A 17351-nucleotide genomic window follows, 5' to 3' on the forward strand; every position below is an offset into this window, starting at 1 on the left:
GAATACTTCTTTCCCATGAACCAACAGTGTTACTTATAAGAGGAGAGAGACAGAAAATAAAGAAAAAGATTTCTCAGGGCCACCTAAACCAAATAAACCAACAACAACCCTCAATACTAGTTAAGTTTTGACAACATTGCAAAATTTCTTTTTTAAGGTACAAGATACAGAAATTCCCAGGAAAATAACAAAACCAATTAAAGCATGAATCTTTATAACTAGCATTGTCATTATGATTATCTTGTTTTAGACACAAAAATCCCTCATCCACATTCCCCATTAAATTTGCTGTATAACTGTGCAAAGCAAATACTATAAATTGAACTGCAATGTTGTGGGTGATAGGTAGCCGACAATTTTTTTTCATCCTGTTTTTTTAAAGGGTTTTTCACTTCAAAGGAATCTAACAGATTTTTATCTCCTTTTAGAAAAGCATGCATGCCGGGACTGAAGCAGCGACTTACGCTATGACATAATATGTTTTTGACACAAAAAGTACTTGTCAAAAATCAAGATTCAAAAACAACCATTCTAAGTGTTTTATGGGGAGTGAGGAAAACCTGGCTTTCATCAGTCAATAATGCATCTGACATAAATAATGATGGAAAACTGACAGCTACCAGATGTGATTTACCAGTAGATGCTTCAAATCCCTAAAAATGACAAGGTAAGAAACATCTAGTTTGTATTTTATAGTAATTTTGCTGTAATATAATTGAACTTCTCATTGTAACAAGTGTCATTATAATTGTATTAGTAATTGGTGAGTCATATCATGAGTAACCTGTTTAGCTGAATTCTTGTTTTCATAGTATGGCTACAGCTCTGCCTCAAAATTGAGTTTGAGTTGGCACTTTGGAAGACTAGATTTAATCTTTCATCTTCCACCTGTCTCTTATGAGTAATTTTATTTTAAAAATACACAAAAGGGAAAATTACAAGGTTAGGTAATGACATGCAGTTTTAACTGGTCCTGGTCCTCAAAAACAGTGACGATGAACTGGGAAGATGTGGCTTTTCTGAAGCCTAGCAGAAAGACAGTGCACTTTCATAAAACTGCAGAGAAATGTTTGTTCTAAAAAACGACTCTAGGGAAATCATTCCATTGCAACATATTTTCCTCAAAAGACTCATCCTCTGCTCCGGGACTTCAAAATTTCCCATCTATACTTATTGACTGCTTCATTCTGGTGTAATCTATGTTCTTTCTCACTCCGGTTCATTTTTACAGGACAAGCTGTAGGTAGGAATCAGTAGAGAGGGCTTTCTCTCTTTCTCTTGACCACCTGCCCACCCAGTCACACAAAATGCCAACATTTTATCGGATCCACTATCATAAAGCTATGATTGTATGCTAAGACTTTTACCTTCATTTTAGAAATAGACTAACTATATGCAAGCCTTCCTGGTTTGGGCCAGCTATAATGTACTAACATGAAGCACAGCTCAAATGCCCCAGCTTTGTTGTACACTCACTTGAATGCCTTTGCCTTTTCAAAGAATTTTGCCATCCATAACATAGGCTGGCGAGGTGCTCTCACCAAATCCAATTATCCTTCTTTCTGAGTTTACAACTCTATCTCATTGCCTAGCCTTTCTTGAAGCTAGAAGTGACCATGTGACTGAGTTCTAGCCAATAGAATGAATGTGACTTCCAGATTGCGTGCTTTCATTTTTGTTGGTTTTAGCTGCTCTTTTAAAAAGTCTGCTTTGCCTTAAATGGGTCAAAGAAGGTTACCTTCTGGTGAATTTAGGTAAATAATACTTTTAAGTTACAAATAGATGTTTCTTACCTTTTCATTTTTAGGGATTTGAAGCATCTACTGGTAAATCACATCTGGTACCGTAGCTGTCAGTTTTCCATCATTATTTATGTCGGATGCATAACAAGCTTGCATGCCCAATTGACCATTTTTCTTCTGCATCTGTCAGATGACTGGAGAGGTCCCTGAGAACACAGAGGAAGGTAGAGCCAGGATACTAGGTTGGGACCAAGTTGAGTCCATAAATGAGCCTGTGGAATACTGCTCAAATGCCATGCATGTGAGAAACTATCATTGTGTTAAACAATTGAGACTTGGAGGAAATTTGGGAACTTGTCTAATTTCATAGCTAGAATAACCTTAACTCATACACAGCCCACTCCTAAATCTGAGAGGTAGCCAGGGTAGAGAGTGATCTTTTGGCTTGCTGTTCAGGAAGCATTCACTACCCTCTTCAGCCCACTATGGGAAGAATCTACTTCCTGCATTACCTCTTTTGACCAATGACATGTTAGCAGATGTGAAGTGAGTAGAGGCCTTAAATATGCTTATGTAGTTGGCCTTGTCTGTGGTGCTCTGCTGAACTGCCTGAGAAGAGCATGCCTTGGGGAGCTGCTGCTCTTCAGACTGAGCCCCTCAAACAGCACATACATAGTGGACTGAACCCAACCCATTAGCTTGGAGAAAAGGCCATCTGACCCACAGTTGGGAGGAGAACCACCAAGCTGACCCTTCCGAGGTCAGCCAAACTGTGGTCAACTGGAAGACTGTAAGCAAGAGAAGTATATGCTTTTTGTAAGCCACTGGTTTGGGGGTGGTTTATTAAAGCAATTTCTGATCAGACAGACAGACAGCCTTGGTGCAGTGTGGTTAACAGTACAGATTATAAAGCCAAATTCTTTATGTCAAAACTGTATCATGCATTAGCTATATTTCCTCGTACAAGTGGTTTAAGCCATGACTCAGTTTTCTCATGTATAAAATGAGATAATAGTACCTATCTCATATAGTTAATATTTATAAAGTGTGTGGAACAGTGACTGGCACATAGTAGTCACTGTGATTGTGTATATGAGATAAATAAAATAAACCTTGTATACCCATAATGTGTCAGCAAATTACCCTTACCAAGAATGTGACAATTTCAGTATTGTTTGCTGCTTCCAGAGGATGCTTGAACTCTCTAGAGACATTCTTCCCTGTGATCAGGAGTCCAGGTTACATAATGTTGAAAGTTCCATCTGTTAAGGCTTCTTTCTGATGAGTCAGACAACCTGGATTCAAATTCTGGTTCCACCATCTAAGGCCTTGGGCACTCTGCCATACACTGGGTCTCCATTCCTTCATCAGTAAAATGGAGATATAACAGTACTTATCTTTGCAGAATTATCAGCATTGTAGTAGTTGCTCTATAAAAATACATTTCAATAAATACTGCATTATAAATATTTAATACATGTTAGTTATTCTTAATTTGGGCAAACAATTTGAGGAGTTACCAGGTCACTCTTAGCTCTAACAAAATACTCCAAAAAAGGTCCTTTGCCATTTATTTCATTTGTACAATTTCCATATTGAAAAAATCTCCATGTATTTGAGTTTAATGTATATAATTTACACTTCCAAAGCTGTCACTATATCTCTGATTTAAATTCCGGTGATAAAGAACTCTTAATGACTTTTTGTGTTTTATAAAATCAAGCTTTACATGACAATGATAAATAAGTTAAATGTGTATGTTTAAAAAAAAGAGTGGATTGTAACTTAAAAGTATTATTTACCTAAATTCACCAGAAGATAACCTTCTTTGACCCATTTAAGGCAAAGTAGACTTTTTAAAAGAGCAGCAAAAACCAACAAAAATGAAGCTGGAGCATTTCTCTCCTCCACTACCACAAATCTCTTTAGCTTTTATTTTCATTTTGTTCTGCTTTATCCATAAAATGCAAATCATGAAAATCATTAAAATGATCCCTGTTATTATGTCTGTGTTAGCTTCTCTTTATTTTTATGTAAATAATGTCTCTACCTTCTATTTACTAACAGTATTTCTGGTATTAGTAAAAAAAAGAGCCCTCAGATCACATTCAATTCAATAGCAATTTAATTTAAAAGGTAAGAGATGTGGATTGTGTACAATACTAAGCCACAGTGTGTGTATCTTTTACATGAAAATAACCTTAATTTTCCTGCTTGACTGAGAAAAGAAATGAAAAAAAATGTTTGCTATAAATCAGGAAAATTTCATAACTTGCTGAAGGTGTAACAGCTGTTGATTTAAGGTTTGCATCTTTGATAACATGATGCTGCTGGGAAGATAACATCTTTCTGACAAAGCTGTGAACATAAAAATTACAAGGCTTACTCAACATTTAAATATTTTCTCTGTATCACTTACTGAAAAAAGTTATTTTATTCGCTTATACTAAAATGTGTTTGAAGTATATTGTATCTCATCAGAAAGCCTTACAATAAAATTTAGTGTGTTCTTGTTCCATAGGTATATACACTTGTCACATCACAAATAAACATCAATTGCCTTCAGTTCAGAGAAATGATCTACTATTATAATGTACAAGTAGTTCCTACAATTGGCAATGCAAACACAAACCTGAGCAAACATTTGGAATATTTTTCATTTCTTTTATTATCAGCTGGAAGTAGGTGATTGAAAAATTAGATAACAAAACAAAGCAAGTACTGCATTGACTGGGAAAAAAATATCTGCAATGTGGAATCTTAAAAATGTGTAAGAGAATAACTCCCAAACAGAAACAATAGTGGTGTTTTAATTTACCTAAGGGCTGCTGCATTATTGCACATGTTCTTGCAATGTTGACTCACAGACTATGAAATTTTAGGGTGAGGTTTTGTGTTTCCTACATATCAGTGAAATGCACTGAAAACATCACCAAGGAACTGCTGAGAATGACAACTAGTAATGGCCTTGTCTCCTTACTCTTCAGTGAAACTCAATGTGCTTCCTTTCCTCTATGAATTGCACTTGCATTAGAAAGTCAGATTGTTTCTTATTATTGTTTTTCTTTAAATGTTTCTGTCTTTTTCCTAAGACTATCTTGCAGTGTTGTTGTAACCCATAGTTACCTTAACCCATAGTCATCTGAGGTCACTTTTTTCTAATATTCAGGTAAAATGATTGAATTGCCCATACCACATGCTTGGGGAAATCCAAATCCATCTTTGTCCCCTTGGGAAATGGGATGGAATTGCCTACCGTTCTTCCAGATACATCTCATTCCTCAATTTTGATATGAATTCTTGCTCTTGCCCCCACCAGTGATTTCTCCTCCTCACATACCACCTGCTCTCTATACCATTTCATCCCAAATAGATTCTTCTGGTTCATTGTCCAAAGTACCATGACCCAAGGCTTTGTGTACAACAGAGTGTTATTGGAGGTTTGAAGAGAACATAATAGAGCTCTAAGTTGAATGTTGAACATCATTGCTCATCCATTTACTCATTCATTCAACAAATATTTATCAAGTATCCAGCATGTGCAGGAACTGTTCAAGATTAGGGAGATGCAACAGTAAGTAAAACATTACTTATTGTACAACCACAACTACCCCCACTTTTATAGAGCTTGCATTCTAGTTATGGGAGAGAGATAATAAAACAAAAAAGCAAAATGTATGTTAGAGAGTGGTGTTATCAAGAACAATAAAGCAGGTAAGGTAAAGGGACTGTTGGGAGGGGTGCAATTTTAAGGAAGGTGGTGGAAGAATGATTTAATGTAACAGTGTTATTTAGATAAAGATATGAAGGAAACACGGGAGGAAGCCATTGAGATAAGTTTGTAAAGAGTGCTCAGGAAGAGGGAATAGCAAATGTAGAGGTTCTGAGGTAGGAGCTTCCCTAGAACCTTAGAGGTAGAGCAGAGGATACTGGGACAAAGTTCTTAAATTTCTCACTACCTAAACTCGTCTTGAATTAACTCTATTTCTTTATTTTCTGTATTCTTGAAGCTCTCGCATCTGGGGCCTCACTACTATCCCAGAAGTGCACCTTTAATATGTGAATCACCAATCCAGACCTCAAACTCAGACCAGGAGACAATATTCCTCTGCCCTGAGTCCCCTGGGCAGAGCCTGACAAAACTGTTCCAACTGTTCAATCCAAGGCCTGCTTGGCTGCTTATCCTGCCTCACCATATATTCCATGGAAGATCACGAAGGCTCTACCCATGCTTTCCCCTTGCTTCTGCTGCCTACTCACTGGCCCTACTGCTTGCTTGTGTGGCACTACATGGCACGGCAGCCCCTTCCTCTTGGGAGCTGTAACAAACTATCTTTCCAATGGCATCATCTCCTGATCTGTTGGCCTCACCATATCTGAGTAAAACCAAAATTCCAGTTATATTTCAAAAAAAAATCATGGACAACTCACAAATTCTTTTTATTCCTCAGTAGAGAAATAGCAGTAGTTTTGTTTCCAGTAATGTCTCCCATTCAGACTAGGTATTAAGGTCTACCTTGGCACAACTAACAGACACATTAATTAGCTTTCCTACACAAAATAAAAGTCCTTCCTATAGCACAAAAATTCTACTACATTTCTGATTATACAATCATAACCCCCTGTCCACCATTCCATAGCCTCATTCCAATTGCCCACCCCATTTAACACTTTAATACAAGTGGTACCTCCTGAGTCACATGTAACTCACTACCTTCATTGTGAACAGTGTGTTCACTAAGGACGTGATCAAGTGTTCAGAAGATCTTGTGCCCTAAAAAAACTACTAGTTGGTTTGTTTGGGTTTTTTTAGGGGTAGCCAACTAAAGATCATAAAAAATTGGTTTACCTGGAAACCCTGTGTTCTGCATTGTCTGGACTCTAAGCAAACCACCTGTCTGGTTTGAAAAGACAAAGGCATCTAAGTCAATAATGATCTCGTGGGCCACTCTTATCTTTGTTTGAAAACTGAATGAGTTGGGTTTCCCAAACTATTGTACAACAGAACTGTCATTAGACTTGATATTTCTCCAAAAGAAGGGCTTCCTTGGGCAAGTAAATCTTGTAAATACTGCATAATGTATCCCACCTCTGTGAACTTGGAGATTGACTATGCACATTAGAAACTGATAACTGTGTGATTTGAATGATAGATAAATAGATAGATAGAATGATAGATGATGATAGATAGATGACAGATAGATAGATGATAGATAGATAGATGATAGATAGATAGATAGATAGATAGATAGATAGATAGATAGATAGATAGAATGATAGGGCAGTAAAAACCTGATCTCAAATTAGTGACCATCTCAATGACTAGTCAAACATGAAATGTTTGTTAGTGTTTTGATATTTCCCTTTTTATTTTTCATGCTTGTTCTTGGTTGTCTAAAAGACATATTTATGTACATTTAATTTTTTTTCAAAAGACAGTTAAAGCTCTAAATCAGCTAAAATGCTGCCTAGTATGTGAATTAATTCTATAGAAGCAACAGAATTCTGACTTCCAAGTGTTGATAAATGCCCATATCCCAAAAATGACAATATCATTTCTGTTACCCATTTTCTTTTCACAATTTATGTTAATTCTTGGTCCTAAAATAATCCCAGTGTGTTGTTTTTCAATTACATTTGTGTAGAGTGATGAAAACAGCATCGTGATTCATAGTAACAGTATGTTTGCCTTAAAAAGAGTTTTGTGCTCCTGGAGGGAAAAGACTACATATCTGTTTAACACATTACCATATTTTCTGGTTTAGAAGCTTTAGCAGTTTATAAAGCAGAGGGAACTTTTATAAGCATATGTTGGGGATTGCAGGGAATTGTACAGCAAGGAGAGTAGAGGGAAAACTCATCTCCCTATCCTGACAAGTTCAATAAGTCTTTCTGCTAGGATGGCCTGAAAGCTTTTACAATCAGCCACGCTGTGGAGGGCTCTGAGTGGGGAGCTCTGGAATCTGTTAGAATATCCCTATGCTACAGGACCAGAGGATTTCAGAGTTAGTGGCAGCTACTGAAAATTGTGGCCAGTTATCCTGAATAAGATGCATTTTGGGTGTGTTGCTAATCAACTTACTTCTATATACAGCTTTTATTTGATAGTGTGAACTTTCATGTTCTGAATTGGATCTGATGTGATTGATATATTGCAAAACATGTTTTGCAAAACAGATTATCAGTTATATCAGGATCATGTCTGGATGCCAAGACACTCACGTAAGAAAAAAATTGAAGCAACTGTCAGAACAGCTGCTTTCTTTATAATAGTAGGGGTAATGAATGTATGGGAGCACTGTGCTAAAGGTAGGGTTAATGGTAATAAGAACATAAAGACCATTATTAATGACCAAAAACTAGATGGAATCTAAGGCAACATTCATTGAACTTCCTAGAGGAAATACTATTTTACTATTGCCATTTTCAAACTCTTAGGACCTAAGGCCCTGTTTCTCATTGACACAACAGATTCTGTAATGCAACCTTTCTTCTTTTTGTTTTTTAGTCCTCATTTGAGGATATTTTTCCATTGATTTTTTTAAAATATATTTTATTGATTTCTTACAGAGAGGAAAGGGAGAGGATAGAGAGTTAGAAACATCGATGAGAGAGGAACATCGATCAGCTGCCTCCTGCACACCTCCCACTGGGGATGTGCTGCAACCAAGGTACATGCCCTTGACCGGAATCGAACCTGGGACCCTTCAGTCCGCAGGCCGACGCTCTATCCACTGAGCCAAACTGGTCAAGGCACCATTGATTTTTTGAGAGAAAAAAATCTCTGCACAAGCTCTGACCAGGGCCCAGGCAGGGGAGGAGCCTGCAACTGAGGTACGTGCTCTTGACTAGAATTGAACCCGGTCCGCAGGCTGATGCTTTACCCACTGAGCCAAACCAGCTAGGGCTGTAACACAACTTTTGATTACTAAAGATTTTTCTAGGAACAAAATTCTCAGGTGGTGGCAGACCAGAGAATCCCTTGCTAGCACATCTATAAATTGACAGTACTGTGTCATTTCTCATATTGTAAAAATATTTTTCCAGATTCCCTCAAAGTGAATATTGAATTGTAATATTTAAGAAGTCCATTCCATTCTATAAACTGTATTAGCATCTCACCTCTCTACTCTTTTAATAGCTCTCATTGTTTTTAGGGATCAATTGCTCATTGAATGATCCAGTGCTCATTCAAGAGCTTTTTACCTCCTTCCTCAACTCATATATTGCTACTAAATCTCATTTCCCTTCTTTTTTATTTATGAGTTTATTTCAGGCTATTTATTTCAGTGTAAATAGCTAAGCTAATTTTAATTAAAATTTTAAGTAAGCTTTCATAAGGCATAAAGAAAATGTATAGCAAAGTCCAGATATATTACATCTACTGAATTCCTTTCATCCACTTTGTAATTTAATCAAAGGAATGCAATTGAATATGTCTGACATGATCTGTTCTGTATAAGCCCATGCTATTTATCACCCAAGTTTTCACTACTCTCTTGATGTATATGTAATATTTTTTTCTTAATGTCCATTCTTTTATTTTACTAAAATTTGTTAATCATGACCAGTAGTGTGCCTTTCCTCCTTCCTTCTTTCCTTCCTTTCTTCCTTTCTTCCTTCTTTCCTTCCTTCCTTCCTTCCTTTCTGAAGTATTTTTAACTTGGTTATCGTTCCCATTATTTTTGAAATGCTTTAGTTGCCCCAATCCCAAGAAATATTTCCCAATGGAAACATAAACACAGTGGGTAATTTTCCTGACAAATAAAGGTGTTTTATTTAAGCCAAATGGGCTTAATTGCTATGTTCCATGTGTTCCTTTTTAGCCTATTGTGTTCAAATAGCTTATTGATGTTATCATTAATCTTAGGTACCATTCTCATATTTTTAGCTAATTATTCCTTGATAGAATCATAGGAAAATTCTGTAGTTTCTGAATCACGCACCAATTCAATCAGAGGTTATATCTGTCTGCCCCCCCCCGCCCCATATTAGAGTCCTTTGAATATTTTATACCAACTCCATGACATAGTCAATTATGCCAGCCTCAGCATATTTATATGACTCTATTTCTCACTTGGGTACATTTTTTACAATGGTAAGTCAAACAATTACTAGTTGGCTTCTGGAAATTCACAAATCAGCAATGAGGTTTACAGTCCATTTTACATGATAAGTTACAGATTGTATCTTGAATTTATACTAATTAGAAGTAATTTTATTAATATAACATTATTAATATAACTGTCAGTTTAAATATAATTAAAGTCAATTGACCCTATTTTAGAGGTTCCACAAAATAAAAAGACTTTTTTCACACTTTTGTATGTACGTATAGGAGTTTAAAGGGAATAAAGATGTGAACAGCAAGGTATAACACTAATTCCTTTAGAAACTCTGAGGAGTGAACCAGGTCAGGTGTGCATGCTAACATAATCGGTTGCCCCTCATACTCAAAGTGCCAGGAAATGTCACCTTTCCTTATTATAGTAAATCAAATCTAACTCTATGCCCCATTTGCCATGGTCAGCAATGTCAGTCATTTTAAATGGCTCCCTTTCCTCTTTAAGGAGGAAGAGCCCAAGTTTACACAATCCTGAGGAATTAAAGGAGGCGAGATCTTGGTCACAGTTGAGATGCCACCATGCCCATCCATATACAAAAAGGTAGATTGCTCTGCAGGTAGCATCATGTCATCACCGCCCATCTCAACTTTCTCCCCATATGACAACTCTTAGTGCACCTCCCTGAAACCCATACAGATATCATTTGGGAGTTACGACACCTCCTAGACTCTACTTTCTAGCAAGACCCTGGTCTCCATCCACCAAAGGAGCCGTCAGCCCCTGGTCCCTTCTCAGAGGCACTCGCCTATCCCCTGAGAAGTCAACCCTTAATTTCTCTAGCCCCTGAACAAACAAACAAAAGGAAAAAAAAAACAGCCTTTCTTTCTCTGGTCCGTGTGTGTGTGTGTGTGTGTGTGTGTGTGTGTGTGTGTGTGTGTGTGAGAGAGAGAGAGAGAGAGAGAGAGAGAGAGAGAGAGAGAGAGAGAGACATCATTAAGTACTGGACAAACAGCCAAGCACCACAAAAGAAACTATTTATTTTCCTGGACTTTTTAGGAATACTATAGCAGATCTCCCACCTCCCAAGGAGAAATGACATGCTTCTTATAAACCCAAGAAAAGAAACAATACAGTTGAGTCTTCATATATCACTACATTAAATGCTTAATAACTCACATTTACACAAGGAAACCAGCATGACTGTTTTTTTCCAAACCAGGATAAAAAGCTTTTGAATGAATTTCAGTGCCTGTGTTTAAAGCTCATTTATATGTCATTCCATTACCTATTCCTTTATCCCAGATTTTTTCTATCTTTCTATGGCTTTTCCTTAACTCCCAAGACAATTGAAGATAATGCTATGCAGAAAGCAGTGGCATCTGGCTTTTAATAAACAATAGATTATTATATGTAATAGTAATAAACATCATTTAAGCAATTCACTTGGTTAGGGGATATGATGCTTATGGGACTAAGGTTGCACATTTGTTCCTTACCTGAGTCAATTAACTTCATAGAGAGAAAATTTTTCCTACAACCTACAGCCAGCAGAGTAATTCAGCATGATCGTTAGAAAATATGTCAGAGAGCATTTCCCGACAGTTGGTCAATTGCATCATTTTAGCATATAACAGGCATCATATTATTATATTATTATTCACTAGGAAGAGGTGTATTTCTCTGCAGAAATTCTGCTAAATCAGGACTTACTGATGCTTCCAGTATAAGAAAGTTGACTTAAGTTCAGTTCAAATTATTAATGTTAAAGTAAACCTAAAATTACTTGTATCTAGTATTAATAAATAAAATAGAATAAACAATAGAATCAAATGATGACATGCTGGGTGAGGAAGATGATTAAAATGTGACCATTATATATAGTTGCATTAGTGGAGAGATAGGACTAATAATCACACCATTAAGATTGTTTATAACCCACTTTAATATTTTAAGGTGGTTTACAAGATACGTACACAGCAAAATACTCATTAGTCTGAAGCTGTATCCTATCGGTCAATTTTGTTGTTACTGAAGTATAGCTTATTGACTCTGTCTGAGCAGCTCATGATGGCAATCTAGGGGAGCCATCAGGGTGATGAAAATCTACAGAGAAACCCACTCTTCCCCTAGGACACAGAACTCACTACTACATCTAAAAAGGAATCTCTTCTCACAACCCTCCATTGGGCAACCATCTGGCCCTGCTGCTCTGACACCAAATTTCAAGCAAAGATAATATTTTCCATTCACCAAAGTCCAGTTGGTGACATGTAGTGAATTAGTATGGAATATAAGATGATATTGAAAGATCAGTCTGACCAACTGGCCTCCCCATAGCCCCATGCCCGTATCCCTGGGTTCCTCATTCTCTGGTGCTTCTCCTGAGTAGACATCACCTGCAAAAGTCCCCACATTTTAGTGGCTTTTCATTCTCACAGCCTCGGGTGCAATGAAGGGGCCTTTCTTAATTTACAACCACGGCTATGATATATATATATATATATATATATATATATATATATATATATATATATATATATATATTTCTAGGGATTTGGTGCAAGGAGTGGAGAATGTAGCATGTATTCAGACTGCAGTCTTAAAACTGGAAGTCGAGCCGAAACCGGTTTGGCTCAGTGGATAGAGCGTCGGCCTGCGGACTGAAGGGTCCCGGGTTCGATTCCAGTCAAGGGCATGTACCTGGGTTGCGGGCACATCCCCAGTGGGAGGTGTGCAGGAGGCAGCTGATCGATGTTTCTCTCTCATCGATGTTTCTAGCTCTCTATCCCTCTCCTTTCCTCTCTGTAAAATATCAATAAAATATATTTAAAAAAAAACAAAAACTGGAAGTCGAGTTATTTTATCCCAATAGGGAAAAATATTTATTTTAAAGACTGTTACATGCATGAAGCTGTGATGAGTAAACAACTTTTGAAAAATACAAATTTGTTTGTCTGAGTTGCTGCCTAGGCATTTATAGTGTGATAATCCTATTCACACCCAGAGTCTGGACAATTAGATAAGGATTTGAGTTTAGGATGCTGGCCATAAGTTCATGTTTTACATTTCCCAGGGCATCTTTAAAAATAATCACTTATGCCCACAAAAAGTGAGTGGCCTCTGTCCCAACCATGTCATATGTACTAGTAATAGGTGCTTGCTACCCCTCTGCCTATTTCCTGCTCCCTGGTGACATGGACAGAAGACTTCCTTTCCTCCTCCCCCCCTCAACTACGCCCCCTTGATTCTGGAATCTGTAATAATATCTTGTGACTCTACTTCCTTTTTGTGGTGTGTATTGAACTGAGCCTTCAATCTAAACAACCCGGTGGGTATCAGTTCCCCAAAGTGGAAGCTCAATGCTGAGGGAGCTACCTGCCACTCCAATGGGTAGCTCGTGCCTCCTCATTCAGCAGGTCATAATATGCATAGTCTTAATTCAGTACATACACCAACTCTGGCTCTTCAACACAGAAGTGGTAAAGCAAAAGAGGAAAGAAAATTGAAAATAAGATTAAAATCAAGAATGAAGTAAATGCATACAAGGCATACCATGCCATCCAGTCAACTTGATTAGATGCATGACTCAACATGAGTAGTACTCAGGAGAAGCTGAAGTAGCGCAGCATTGAGTCAGAAATAAATGCATTCCATTAGTCTGCATGGAAGACCCTGTGGGATGTGAACAGCATCCTCAACACCACATTTGCAGATAATGCAGTGTTGAGTTTCTGGGTAAACCAATGACTGGATCATGCTAAAGCGTAATTCAACAAAATTAGTTCTGACTGGGATGCACCAATGAGATGGTCTGGCTTAATTTTTTTTTTTTTTTTTAATTTTAAGACATGTTTTCTACAAGGGAGGAACCACCCTCTAGGGAGCATTCTGGAAATTTGAGAGGTTTTCGTTTTCTTTTTCTTTTTCTTTGTTGTTGTTTTTGTTGTTGTTGTTGTTCTTAGCATGTTTGTGGGGCACTTCAGGCATTTGGTGGGCAGGAGCCCAGGGTGCCAGACATTGTCTTTGCATAGGAGAGTTCCACCCAGTGAAGGTTTGTTTCACACCTCCATGTTTTTAGCGTGTCTTGCCAGAACACTCAACTACTAAGTACACGCTTCTACATGTGGTGAGATTTCAAGATGGGAAATATGTCTTCGGTTATTTTATTACTGACTCAAGCCATGACATAAGATAGAAATTATTTTTACATTATACTTATAAATAAGACTATCTCATTAGCTAATTCTTCATTTTTTCCATTTTGTCAGCTTGTAATTTGCCATGGCATCATCATTACCTTGGTTAAGATTCATTCCTTTCTTTCTTACCATTTACATATGGCAGGTTATTATTACTTATCATTCCACTAGTTTCAATTAGGATCCACCCACTCCTCTGCCCTTTAATTTTCCTTCCTTTATAGAGAATGGCTTCTGGCTTCTTCTTTTTTTTATCTTAAATACAAGTATTCATCATAAGTAGCTGCAAGCATCTGACTACTTCATTATGTTTTCTAGTACTATTATGCTGAGCACTTACATATCAAGATGTATTACACGCTATTTTATTATAAATCATATTATTTTTATTTTGTAGTTAGAACATTATATTGTTCTTTTTAAATTATGTTTTTAAATTAAAATATGTTATTTTATGATATTTTATTATCTCTGAATTTCATTTCATGATTTAAAAAAAAGGAAGGAATACAAAGTACTTGATATCAAAAGAGGACTTTGTGTAGTATAGAGGTGAAGGCCACTGGTAGAGATGGGAAGTTCTTGCAAGGAAAATAGACTAGCATCTCACTTCCTGATTGGATATCCACTTACCCTGTGCCTAGGTAAACAGAAGGGAGGGAATCAGAGTGAAATGGGAGAGAGGTGTCAATGGGCTAGACTAGACTGTACCCCTATTTGAAGTGGCAAGGATTTAAAGATGCTTGAGTTTTGGGTGGGAGGTAATACCACAGAAGACAACTAAAGGAGGTGTCTATGGATAAAGGAGCCCCAGCAGGGGGAGGCCCTAGGGTGTACTACTGGTGTCAAAGGCTGGTGGGACTTGGAAGAAGCCTTGCAGGAGCCCATTTCCTATGTCAGGAATGATGCAGTGGATGTAGACTCTCCCATGGGGCCCCTGAAGAACAAACACATGCATCCGATAGGAAAGCCAGACTCTGGGTGCTTGTTATACAGAAACCATCAACTGAAAAGAGAAGACCGCAACAGTGCTATTAAGTAGTACCATTTAATTTCCTCTTCCTCCATCTTTCTTGCCAGACTTCAACATTCCAAGGACACGCTGTAAAGGAAAAAAAAAAAAGAGGGAAAGAAAACGGATAGGTTACTCTCTTTTTCCTAGCAATGCTATCTTCCTAGTTAAGGGCAAATTAGAGGATATGTAGGGCTTTGAGCTAGATATTATACAAAACCCTTAAACTGAACTTGTATACTAAAAACCAATGGTATCTGTCCAATTGTGGGTAAGAATGAAAAGGGGCAATTCCACTGCATATGTTTGAAGCCATTTATTGGAGAAAAAGTAAGATATTTTAGATCTGTATTCTACTGAGTTCATATTACTGAATACATTGATTAAGAAAGGTGATAGATGGCCTGGTCAGTGGTTGAGTGTAGACCTATGATTCAGGAGACCTCGGTTCAATTCCAGGTCAGGGCACATGCCCAGGTTATGGGCTCGATCCTCAGAGGGGGAGTGCAGGAGGCAGCGAATCAATGATTCTCTCTCATCATTGATATTTCTCTCTCTCTCTCCCGCTGCCTTCCTCTCTGAAATCAATAAAAATATATTTTTTAATTTCTTTGTTGATTAAGGTATTACATATTTGTCCGCATCCCCCCATTCTCATCCCAAACCCCTCTCCACGCATGCCCCTACCCCCCTGCCGTCCGTGACACTGGTTAGGCTTATATGCATGCATACAAGTCCCTTGGTTGATCTCTTCCCCTTACCCCCACCCTCCCCTACCTTCCCTCTGAGGTTTGACAGTCTGAGTGATGCCTCCCTATCTCCGGGTCTGTCCTTGTTCATCAGCCTATTTGTCCATTATTTCCCCTAGATGAGTGAGATCATGGTAATAGATGGACAGATAGATAAATAGGTAAGCAGGTAGATATTAGATAGACAAGTAGATAGAAAAATTTCTATTAAGCTAAGAGGTCTATAATTGGAGTTTAGAAGTCATTCATCTTTTTCTTAAATTGAATAACTTTTTATCTAGTCTAACTAGACAGGATTATAATTCTAGATTAATATAGACAAGGATCAGAGCTCAATATTCAAAGTTGTCCTTAAACAGTAATGGGAAAAGATGCTCTGCTCTGCCAGCTTTCTCTGGTTGAACGTTTAAGTCAACTGTGAATAAGCTTTGCCAGCCAGAGTATCCAGGTTTCTACAGAATTCAAATCTGCTTACCTTGGGTTGCAAATCCAGGAAAAATGAACCTGCATATGTCTTCTGGGTGCTGAGCCTCCACGACATCATTGCCAACTTCAGGAGACTATATTGTACGACCTGGCCTCATGCATTGATTTTGAAGCTAAACTTAGGTTATTCCACATGTATTAGTTATATTTGAAATTTGTAAGCCAAAAAATGAGATTATAAAGAATATTTCAATTTGATGAGGTAACAATACTGCTTCTAAGTTGCTTCTCAGGTCACTAACGCTGACTTGGTGAGGAGTTTGGAGCAATATAAAACTCCTGTCAAACAGGGGCCTGGGAGGGGAGTTGCCTCTCACTGTACAGATAGACCTTGTCTTAGGTTATCAAGGGGCTCTTTGATGGAAGGCGAAAGGAGAAGCTTCACCCCTGGCTCCTTGGCAGAATATTTTTTTGAAGTGGTCAAAAGCCAAAAAACAAAAACAAAAAACGTATCTTCTGTGGTATTCTCTCCCCCAAAACCTCTAGTATCCTTGCAGGCTAGCCAACTGAGACTCACAAAGCCTAAAAATCCTTCCTATTTTTGTTAACCCTCTAATTTCCTCAGGCCAACCGTGAACGTAGATGGGAACAACTCTGAAAAGTGATTCAATGCATGGGAAAGAACTGCTTTATACATGGCCCATAGTATCCACCTGAAAGATACTAGTAACAAAAGAACAACAAATGTTATGACCTAGAATGGTGGTTCTCAAAATGTGGCCTTCAGACCAGTGGCCTCAGCACCACCTTAGAATTTATAAGAAATTCAAATGTTCACCTTCCTACCCCCAAACATAATGAATCAGAAATTCTGGGGTGGGATCCAGAAATGTGTGTTTGGAGAAGCCCTGCAGGTGATTCTCACACATGCTAAAATTTGCAAATCATGGAGCTATGATGATGGCTATCAGTGTAGAGAGACGGGGAGACTGTCCCCAGATTATTCCATGAGGTCTCAATCATCAACATGTGAAATATGTTGGCAGACTGTATTTCCCAAAGATGGCTGGAACAATGTCTTCCATCCCACATGCCTTTCTTACAATGACGTTGATGATCTTTCCATCAGAAAAGTTGTTCTACATCCTCTACCCTTA

General features: G+C 37.8%; 1 long non-coding RNA gene across 1 annotated transcript in view; it reads left to right on the forward strand.

Moving 5' to 3' along the window:
- The first annotated feature begins 546 nt into the window (after positions 1–546).
- Positions 547–17351, forward strand: part of LOC308244524 — a 37454-nt gene continuing 20649 nt past the window's right edge. Inside the window, exon 1 of the long non-coding RNA XR_013960149.1 lies at positions 547–667. This is a non-coding gene — a long non-coding RNA (uncharacterized lncRNA). The remainder of the gene's footprint in view (positions 668–17351) is intronic.

Source organism: Plecotus auritus (genome assembly GCF_963455305.1).
Source record: "Plecotus auritus genome assembly, chromosome: 3".
NCBI lineage: Eukaryota > Metazoa > Chordata > Mammalia > Chiroptera > Vespertilionidae > Plecotus > Plecotus auritus.